This window comes from Mesoplodon densirostris, chromosome 11 (genome assembly GCF_025265405.1).
Source record: "Mesoplodon densirostris isolate mMesDen1 chromosome 11, mMesDen1 primary haplotype, whole genome shotgun sequence".
Lineage (NCBI taxonomy): Eukaryota > Metazoa > Chordata > Mammalia > Artiodactyla > Ziphiidae > Mesoplodon > Mesoplodon densirostris.
This window is the reverse complement of record NC_082671.1, coordinates 47704572-47714594: the sequence shown is the minus strand read 5'-3', so window position 1 is coordinate 47714594 and position 10023 is coordinate 47704572. Positions and strand designations below refer to the sequence as shown.

At 54.0% G+C, this 10023-nt stretch overlaps 1 pseudogene; it reads right to left on the bottom strand.

The window, feature by feature from the left end:
* Window positions 1-143: 143 nt before the first annotated feature.
* Window positions 144-8303, bottom strand: LOC132499522 (keratin, type II microfibrillar, component 7C-like; annotated as a pseudogene).
* Between the last annotated feature and the right edge of the window lie 1720 nt (window positions 8304-10023).

Below are 10023 nucleotides of genomic sequence, written 5' to 3'. Positions count from 1 at the left end.
GGGCTGGGGGAAACCAGTCATTTAGACTCTTGGGGTTGGAGGGGAGCTGCCAGAGCTGCGGGCGAGTAGCCCGCCCTCCCTGGAGAAAGTGAAGAGACAAGCGGGGAGAGAGATGCAGGAGCAGAAGGCAGCAATTGGGCAGGTCAGGCCGGCTGGTTCCCAAAGCCCTTCTGCCGCAAGCCCAGGGGCTTTCCGAGCTCTGGGACCCGCCGCCGGAGGCAGGGACGGTTGGCTCGCGGAGCGGTGTATTTACGAAGCAGAAGTCCCCAGGCAAACCACACCAGGTGGCTGCCGCCACTGCTTTGGCCACATGGCACGCACACGCCGGTGCTCACCCCCAGGTTCCCGCTGCAGCGGGCGCTGCAGACGATGCCCGTCGCCGGCTGGGAGCCGGACACGCAGAGGTCCCCGCAGACGAGCCCGCCCCGGGAGCTGCTGACACCTGCGTGGGGGGCCGGGGAGGGGAGAGAACAGGGCTGAGTCGCCTCGCAAGGTCGTCACCAGCGGCTCCTGCCTAAGGGCCAGAGTCCCCCAACCCCCTCTTCTCTTGCTCAGAGCTCCTTCCTTCTATTTCTATTCCCCCTTCCCCCTCAAACAACCTCACACCTGGGCACTTCTTCCAGTAGTCTAACCTCAAGCATCCTTGATAAACTGTTAGCCCAGGCCCTCCCTATAGGCTGAAATAGCTATTTAAGTTACCATAATTGTTCACTGCCACATCCCCCTCCTTCCTTTCAGGGTCTTAAACTGTGCCCCCGTCCCCGCTCCCCCGCCCACCCCCCGCCTCCTGTTTTTGTAAATAAAATTTTATTGGAACCCAGCCACACCTATTCCTGAAGTATTGCTATGGCTGTGGCTGCTTTCACATTACAACAAGCTAAGCAGTTGAGCAGAGACTGCATGACCTGCAAGCCTAAAATATTTACTATTTGGCCCTTTAAGAAAAAGACTGACCACCAGGAGCCCCAAGCTCTTATTTCAGAACCCACAGTATAGATAACTTACATTTACAGCACCAATGCCCTTAAACAACCTTGTGGGGAGAGGAGAGTCAAAAATTAGCTGGGGGGAGCAGAACTTGCAAATTCCCTCCTCCAAGTAATCATGATGCAAATTAGATGCAAATAATATGCAAACATGCTCCTAGCTCTAAGCACAGCTCGGAGGATGAAGAGACATCATCCCCACAGATGTGGTCCTCACCCCTGCTCCTCGCCCTCCAGCAGGCGCCTGTAGGTGGCGATCTCGATGTCCAGGCCCAGCTTGGAGTTCATCACCTCCTGGAACTCCTTGAGCAGGCAGGCCATGTCCCGCTTGGCCTTCTGCAGGGCCTCCTCCAGCCCGGCCAGCTTGCAGCGGGCATCATTAAGGGACGCCTCGCTGTGTTGCTCCGCCTCGGGCACGGCAGCCTCCAGCTTGGAGTTCTGGGGGACAGGGGAGGGTTATTAAGGCTCCTTCTCCTGGATTTAGGGTCAGAGACTAGGTATCCAGTGACCATTGACTATCAGAGGAAGAAGGGGCCTTACTCGTTTGTTAGGTCAGGGTTGCAAATTAGTGAGCTTGGGGAATGTTGGCACAGCGTCCTTAATTTTTGAAATTTAATGTAAAAATCCGAATTCCTGGCTTCTCTTGAAAAACCAGAGGATGCGGCCACACTGTACCTGCATTTCTGTAGGGCCTGCCTCAGTTGGCTCTGATCAGCTCTGCCCGTTTGTTTTGTTTTCCAGTTTACCACACCCTAGTGCCTTCAGTACAGCCTGCTTCACTCACTTACTAACCTCTGGGGACATCTAAGTGTGTGGTCAGTGATCTAGAACAATGGGCCAGAGAGGTGAAATGGCTTCCCCCGAATCACATGGTGAGCTAGTGGCAGGGCTGGTTTGAGAGCCCAGGTTTCCTGCCTCTCAGACTGGTGCTATTTCCTCTGCCCCATTCTGACCCTGGGACCATGAAAGCCCTGGTCATTCCGTTCCCCTCCATAGCCCTCCCCCTGCACCCCCCATTCAGCGGGAACGGAGAGCATTCTCCATGGAGAAGACTTGCCTAAAGTTTGATGTTGCTCCTTCTCCCACACTTTGGCAAGGTGTCTGACTTAAATCCCCCTGCTGCAGGCCAACCCTGCTCTCTTTCTACTCTGAGGGGTGGGCCAGGCTTCTGTACTTGGCACTTGGCATTCTCAACCTCTCAACCTCAGCTGTCAGACTCTGGATCGTGCGTTTCAGCTCATTGATCTCCTCCTTGGTGCGGCGCAGGGTCTCCCCATGCTGGATCACTGTGGCCTTGATCTCCTCACACTGGAGGGAAGCACAGATGCTCATGGGACACAGGATATGCCATCCCATTGAGCCCCACAGTTTGCACCTCGGCCACCCCATCCTGAGAGCTGCCTGCCCTTCCCTTACCCATCCCACCTAGACAAAGGCCAAAGCCCTTTTAGCATCTCTCCTGCTAATACTTTCAGCTTTTAGCATCCCTGTTCTGGGAAGGGGGCGCTGGACCACTCACCTTGCTGCGGTACCAGGACTCAGCCTCAGCCCGGCTGCGGCTGGCCATGTCATTGTACTGAGCCTTGATCTCGGCGACAATGCAGTCTATGTTCAGGTCCCAGCTGTTGTCCATCTTGACGAAGACTGACGTGCCTGAGATGTGGGCATGGAGGACCTGGAGCTCCTGTGGGGAAGTGGGGGAGTGGTAAGAGCTTCCTGGACCATAGCCCCACTCCCGGAAGCCCTCTTTCTCATGGTCCTTCCCTGTCCCCTGCCCTTGCTTCCTCCACAGCCTCACTGTCTGAAGCCCCAATACAAAGGTGACATCTCCCCTTCAACCCTGGAGCCTCTCAGTGCTCCTCAGGACCAAAGTCCCAAGGCTGAGAGGAGCCCAGCTCTGAGGCTTGCTGCCTGATTTCAGTCAGGGCCTCTGAAATCAGGCAGCAATTTACAATTTGTGCCTGATTTGTGAATATACAATTTGTGGTAGTTATCACCACAGTAACCAGGAACAACAGCTTGTTTGGGTTTGGCAGATAAGACACGAAGCTATACTTTTTCATCTTCTGACAGTAAACCTGCCTCGGGTCCCTCAACTCTGCCCTGTGCTCCCCTCACCCAGGGGTTTCAGAAGCCAGATGGTGGCAAGTCCTTTCCAACGTCCAAATACCATCCTCCTTGCTGCCCCACTGCTCTGTGGCCCCTCACCTCTTTAAACAGCTGCTGCAGGAAGTCGATCTCCTGGGTCAGGGCCTCCGCATCGGCCTCCAGGTCTGACTTTTGCAGGTAGCCGCAGTCCACAACCTAAAGGGAGAGGGTGGCACAGGAGTCTCGCTGGGGAGACAGCACAGAGCTCTCCCCACCAGGGAGGGGCTCCCCATCAGGCTGGGCACACTCCCTGGGCCCTCCTTAGCTGCTCATTCCAGTGTCTGGTGTCATGGCATTGATGAAGTCCTTTACTCACTCAGTTCAAGGGGTCAGAAGCAGGTCTGGGTAAGGGAGGGGGTCCTGAGGTTTCCAGGCATTTCCTCTGGTACCCGCTAGGATGATCCCTCTAGAATGCACAGCTTGCACTATCATGAGACTTAGGATCTGGTGTAAAATGGCTGTTTTAATGATGATCCACCCCTCTCTGCTCTGGAACCTCATGGAAAGGAATCTAGAGATCTGTGGTCAGAAGAAGTCCGAGGGATCAACTCTGCTCCCGAGCCAATGCGACTCAGGGCGAGACCCTTGCTTGGTCTCTGTGCCTCAGTATACTGATGGCGGTTATGCTGAGTCAGGTCTAAGAGGTGAGGAACAACAGCACTGTTCATGCCAGCATCTCCCAGCTGTTGCTGGCCTGAGGATGGAGCCATCCCCAAGCATTCATGTACTCTTCCGTTCACAAAAATTTATGCAGTGCCTATTTTCCACCAGGCACAGGGCGGAAGGAGGAGGGAAGCCATTGACCCAATGGGAGTGACCTTGGATGGTGAAGGATTACCCTGCTTGAAGCAGGCAGTGTACTCTGATGTGCAGGGCCACCCAGGGAGCATTGGGGGCATTTGGGGAAAGAAATAGGGGAGAGGTTGGGCTGTGTGATTCTGGGGAAGTTGCTCAGCTTTTCTGAATCACAGAGAGCTCCCTCTGCCTCTGTCCTTGGTTCTGAGTTGTGGGACATGTATTCTGGGGTCACTCACCTTCTTCAGGGCCACAGATTCATTCTCAGCGGTGGCCCTTAGGGCCACTTCCTCTTCATACCTGGGGACAAAAAGGGCACAAGTTTCAGCGGCTAGAATTTCAATAGGCTGGGATTTGAAGAGAAAAAAAGAGAATGAAGGCCCAGACAAACACATTCCAGGAACTGGATTTTTTTGGAGGTGGTCATAGAATCAAAAAGTGTCCATCCCTTTCCTCTGGGTACTCAAGCCAACCATGTCACCCATTGCTCTTCCTGTTTCAGGGCCAGGGTTGGTGCCTCGCACATTTTTGTAGGGCTCCTCTCTGCTTCTGAAAGGTAATTCCCTGGAGGTGGTGGTGGGCACCCTGACCTAGTTCTGGTGGCCCCTTTTCCTGTCCTCCTTACTTCCTTATCCCTACCCTACTTCAGGGCCCAACACAGCACCTGGAACATAGAATAGATGCTCAATAAATGTTTGATAAATTAAAATAAACACATAATGATGAGGTAGCTGGAGCAGCCCAGACTCTCTCCAGTGTTTCAACTCCCATCCCAGAAAAGAAAAATTTCCCCCGCAGGTTTCCTGTCACTCTCTTCTTCCAAGCAGAAAGTTCTTCTTGTGGTCTAACTGAAATCTATCCTGCTTTGACTTAACCCGATTTCCTTTCTCCACACCCTCCTCCCCATACCCTCACTCCTTCTTGTAGCCCTCCAGCACCTCCTGCACGTGGCTGAGCTCCGAGGCCAGCCTCCTGTTGTCGGCTTCCACGCGCTCGGCCTCCCGCCTCAGCGTCTGGATGTAGCCCTGGAACAGGGGCTCCAGGTTGCTCTCGCAGCACTGGCGGTTCTGGTAGAACTGCCACTTGGTCTCCAGCAGCTTGTTCTGCTGCTCCAGGAAGCGCACCTGGTGTGGAGGTGGGAGAAACTCAGAGGGAGGAGCCAATATCCCCAGCTGTCCTGACAGAGCAGGCAGAGTAAGAAGGAACTAGCAGAGAGGTGTGAAGAGGCAAAGGGTGGATGGAGGGCATGGACTCTGCTGGGCTCTCCTGGCCTGGGGAGGCAGCTGGAGAATCCTTGTTTCATGACTGCTTATTCAGGTCTGAGTCAGGGTCTGTCCAGGTGGGCCTGGATGGGGTGAGTGAGAAACTGAGGGGGATTTGGGCTGTGCTGGGTTGGGCTGGGTGGTGGGGACAGGTAGGGGTAGAGGGTAGTGACAATCAGGGAAGGCTTCCTGGAGGAAAGGAATGTAGAGCAGTGTTGGGAGGGAGAGAATAGGAGGAAAGCCTTTCCCTACGAGCTCCCCCAGGGCAGGGCCTATGGCTTATGTATCTCTCTCCTCAGTGGCCAGCCTGGGGCTTGCTGAGCAGTTATTTGAATGGATGGTCGGGCTGGGAAGGGCTTCCTAGTGCTGGTAGTTGGAGAGGGCAGTCTCTCAACAAGCAGGATGCCTGGGATCTGAGGAGGCATAGGGGAGAGTGGGCTGTGGTCGTAAGTGGCCTAAACTCCTATGCTGGACACTCCTATGTGTCTGGGGGCCAGGCAGGTAATGTGAACGGGGGAAGGTTTTGGAAAATAGGGAGAGTGGGGACTGTAGGGAAGTGAAGCATGAAAGCCTTTGCTGGAAGTCATTCAAACCTGGAGAGGTGCGGAAACAACAACCACTGTGCCAGCCAGAAAGGACATCAGCAAACAAGACCAGGTGCCCTGGCCTCCAGGTTTCCCCTTCTCAGATTTTTTTTAGCTGGAGTTGAGATGTTACCTTGCCTTTTAGCCCTGGTATCCTTTCATCCAACTCGATGAGTGCAGCTGGAAATCCCCGGTTGGAACTTCCAGAGATGGGGAATGGGGACTGCTGATATTATATGGGATCATTTTAGGTGGTCTTAGCTGACACGGCTCGGGCTGTGGTGGGGAGCTGCATGCCTGTCTTGGTCCTCATCTTTCCTTTCCAAGTCATGGCCAGCTCACAACTGCACTGTGCACAGCTCTGGGGCTGAGAGGGGAAGCCACTGCCCAGTGTCTCCCAGAGAATCATTGGAGAAACTGGACATGGAGCCCAGGCCACCTGCTCCTGCGTCAGGACCCTTTCCGCTCCCCTCCCTGGCTTTCCCGGGTGTGAGTGCCAGCAGACTCAGGATAGAGTGCCTGCTGATGTGGACAAGCTCCTGCTGGAGGGGTGTGGGGGAGCTGGACCCCAAGCTTTGGACCCTCCGGCCCCAGGGACCTGGAGAACCAGGGAGAGCCTGGGCTTGGAATCCTGCTCCGCCACCCACTCTAGGGGGGTGGGGGGTGGGAGGGAGGGCCCTGGGGCAGGCCCTGCACTGGGGGTGGTGATTCTCAAACATGAACCCTTCACCGGCTGACTTCAGGATTTTGTCATCCCCTTGCTCTATTTTACTAATGATTTATCTATAAATGGATTTGATTAACATTCACACTTAAATGGGGCTAATTCACACTTATATTACCACCATAATTGTAAAACCAGTATCACTAGTCATACATAAGAGGAAATCAGAAAGCATGAAATTCTAGCTGAAATTGTTGCCCCAGACAACTTTGAAGCTGAGGCTTGCTCTCCTTTATTAAGAGCATGAGAGTAGCACGTATTAGAGGGATATTAAAGACATATTAGTACCCAAGGAGATTTTCTCCATTTGATCTTTTTTTAAATATAAATTTATTTTATTTTTATTTATTTTTGGCTGCGTTGGGTCTCGTTGCTGCACGCGGGCTTTCTCTAGTTGCAGCGAGCAGGTGCGCGGGCTTCTCACTGCGGTGGCTTCTCTTCTTGCGGAGCACGGGCTCTAGGCAGGCGGGCTTCAGTAGTTGTGGCTCACGGGCTCTACAGAGCAGGCTCAGTAGTTGTGGCGCACGGGCTTAGGTGCTCTGCGGCATGTGGGATCTTCCTGGACCAGGGCTCGAACCCGTGTCCCCTACGTTGGTAGGCGGATTCTTAACCACTGCACCACCAGGGAAGCCCTCTCCATTTGATCTTAAGGATTGAAACAAACTGAAGAGATGAGTTTTCTCATCAGGTGTTTCAATGTTATTTAACACTTTAATAGACCACCTAAAAATATCACACAAAATATCAGCAGTCCCCATTCCCATTTCTAGGAGAGACTGGCCTGGAAATTCTCAGGTCCTCCCAGGAATTCCAGGCTCAGGAAGGGTGGGATCAAGGACACTCATCTTGTCTGTGGGGATTCTGCCCATCTGGACAGAGGCTGTGTATAATAACAGTGCTCTAATCAGGAGCCCCTTCTCTACACTCATCTCTCTGTGTCTGCCTGTATCCTGAATGTGTGTCCACTTCTTCCATCAGACTCGGGGCTCACATCTCTCCTGCCCCCGGACTACCCCTTCAGTGCCTACCCAGGAAGGGAGGGTTCAGGAAGGGTGTGATCAAGGACACCCACCTTGTCGATGAAGGCAGCGAACCTGTTGAGGCTCTTGATCTGGCTCCTTCTCCTCGTGCTTCACACACTGCACGTTGGGGTCGATCTCCAGGTTGAGGGGCGCGAGGAGCCTCTCGTTGACCGACACGGTGGTGAAGCAGGGCGGGCTGGGGCTGCACACGCCGCCGAAGCGGTACCCGAAGCTGCGGCCGCAGGAGCCGGCGCGGAAGCCCCCGGTGAGGCCGCGGTAGCAGGAGGTGCCGCGGTAGAGGGCGGCCGTGATGCAGCAGCTGCCGGGCCGGGGCCGCAGGCTGAGACGCAGCTGAAGGCGTGGACCCCGCAGGGGGCGCCGAAGCGCGAGGAGAAGCAGGACTTGGTGAGGCGGCGGTGGCAGCGGGCGGCTGGGCCTCGAAGCCCGCGCTGCGCCTTATAACGCGGCCCGTGGGCCGGAGGAGGGAGCGCGCGGCCCACGCGTTTACGAGCTTGGAGGTCGGGCCTGGCGCCTCTGCGAGCCGGGAATCAAAGGGACCTGGGCCGCCCGGTCGCCTCTGTAAAATGGCGTTCGCCTCCCGCCCGCGCTTTATGGCGCCGAGAAGCGCCTGCTCAGCTCCGTCGGCCGTACGCTGCGGACTCCAGGTGGGCCGCCTGCGCCTCTCTGCAAGGACTCGGCTGGGTAGCGCGGGTCATTGGCTCCAGTCCCAAGCTGGGCAGCTGGGCACACCCGGCCTCCACGTCTATCCCAGCCGGCGCCATCACCCTGCTGGCTGGGTAGCTTTGGTCTTAGTCACCTGTGCATCTCTGCATGCTGGGTGTGTGTGTAGGGCGTAGGAGCGGGAATGTGTGTGTATGTGTTGAAGGGGAGGCGTCTTAGAGGTCAGTCCTGGAGATTCTTGTTATGAGCTGGGACAGGTGAATAACCTTTCTGAGCCTCAGTTTCCTCATGTGCAAAATAGGGATCCTAATAGTACCCATGGGAGAGTTGTTGAGAGAACCTAATGGCACAACGGACTGGAGAGCAGTTAGGGCCCTACCTGGCACTTAATAAGAGCTCCATAAATGTTTTTTTGTTCTATTTATTCTATTATTAATAATTTGCCATTCATCCTGTCTCCCTTGGGGCAAAGACTTTCCCTTCTGTTTCTCAGGACTCAGCTCATAGCCTCTCTCCTAGTAAGGTTGACTCCCCCACCCCCATCCCCTATCCCCCTCTCCACTCTGCCTGGGGGAGGGGAGGGGAATTTGCATTTATGGAGTACTTACAATGTGTGAGGACTTTATAATGCATTATCTCATCCCCAGGGCATTCTTCTCAGGTCAGAATTACTGTGCCTGTTTACCTGATTAGGAAGGGGAGCTCAGAGTGCTCCAAGGACTTGTTTAAGGTCAAGCACAGAAGGCTCCATAGAGGGGCAGAATCAGAATCTGAAAGGAGGCTCCCAGCCCTTCCCCAAGGTGGCCCCTCTCAGGGTTTGAGTCTTTAGGACTGAGTGAGGGTTAAGTTCCTCCTGGAGTCAGGAGCCCAGACTGCTAGGCTTTGGGGTCTTAGAGAAATCAGCCTGATCCAAAGCCTTCTTCTCAACTGATGCTTGGTCATGGCCACCAACACTAGAAGGCTATGATCCATCACAGTGGAAGTTAATTATGTGTCCAGCTATGGACAGAGAAAACCAGAGTATAAACTCAGCAGCCAACATTAAAGAGAAATATGCAAATCATCCTTAGCTTCCTTTGCTTTTAAATATGAGTTGTCATTGTGCAAGGGGTAATTAAATCCCAGAACCTCAGAGGTCACCATGGCCAGACATGCCTGCCTTTGGCTGCCTGGCATCCCATTTCTAGGGAATGCCCCACTGCCCCCACCCCCTTGCTTTCTTTCCCAACACTCTTCTGGGCCTGAATCCCTTTGGTCCAGCTTTGATTTCGCAGGGGTCTCAGTGCAACCTTAGTGCCATCCTCTGTGGAATATGGAGTGCAGCTCCACAGTTGTCTGTGCTTGCACTTCCGGCTCCAGCTGGGGTCACCAGCCGTGTGATTAATGGCTTCAGGATTATGAATTTCTATTCCAATTTTCTTCAGGGAATAGTAGTATTGGCGACGTCTTCCCTTGGTATCTTTCTCACAAGAGGAAGTGGACTTACCCCAAAGCATTTAATTTCCCTAATTTAATTAAAGATTTAAATTAGACTTACAGGAGCACTTTCATAGGCTTGCTTGGACCTCCTTCTGGATTTTGGCGGGTGGATGGAGCAGACTTTCTGTGCTATCACGATCAGTGAGGAAGTTAATAATCAGCTTTTGTTCACACTGATAATTAAGTGTATTTACAGTCCCGAGAGACCGGAGGGCTGCAGACTGAGTTGTGCCCTCTAAGAACACAACTCGAAGGGGATGGAATTGACAGGTTTGACAGCTAGAGCACAGTGGTCCCCCAAGTGTCAGTACTAATCCCTGACCCAGCCTCAGGGACACACGC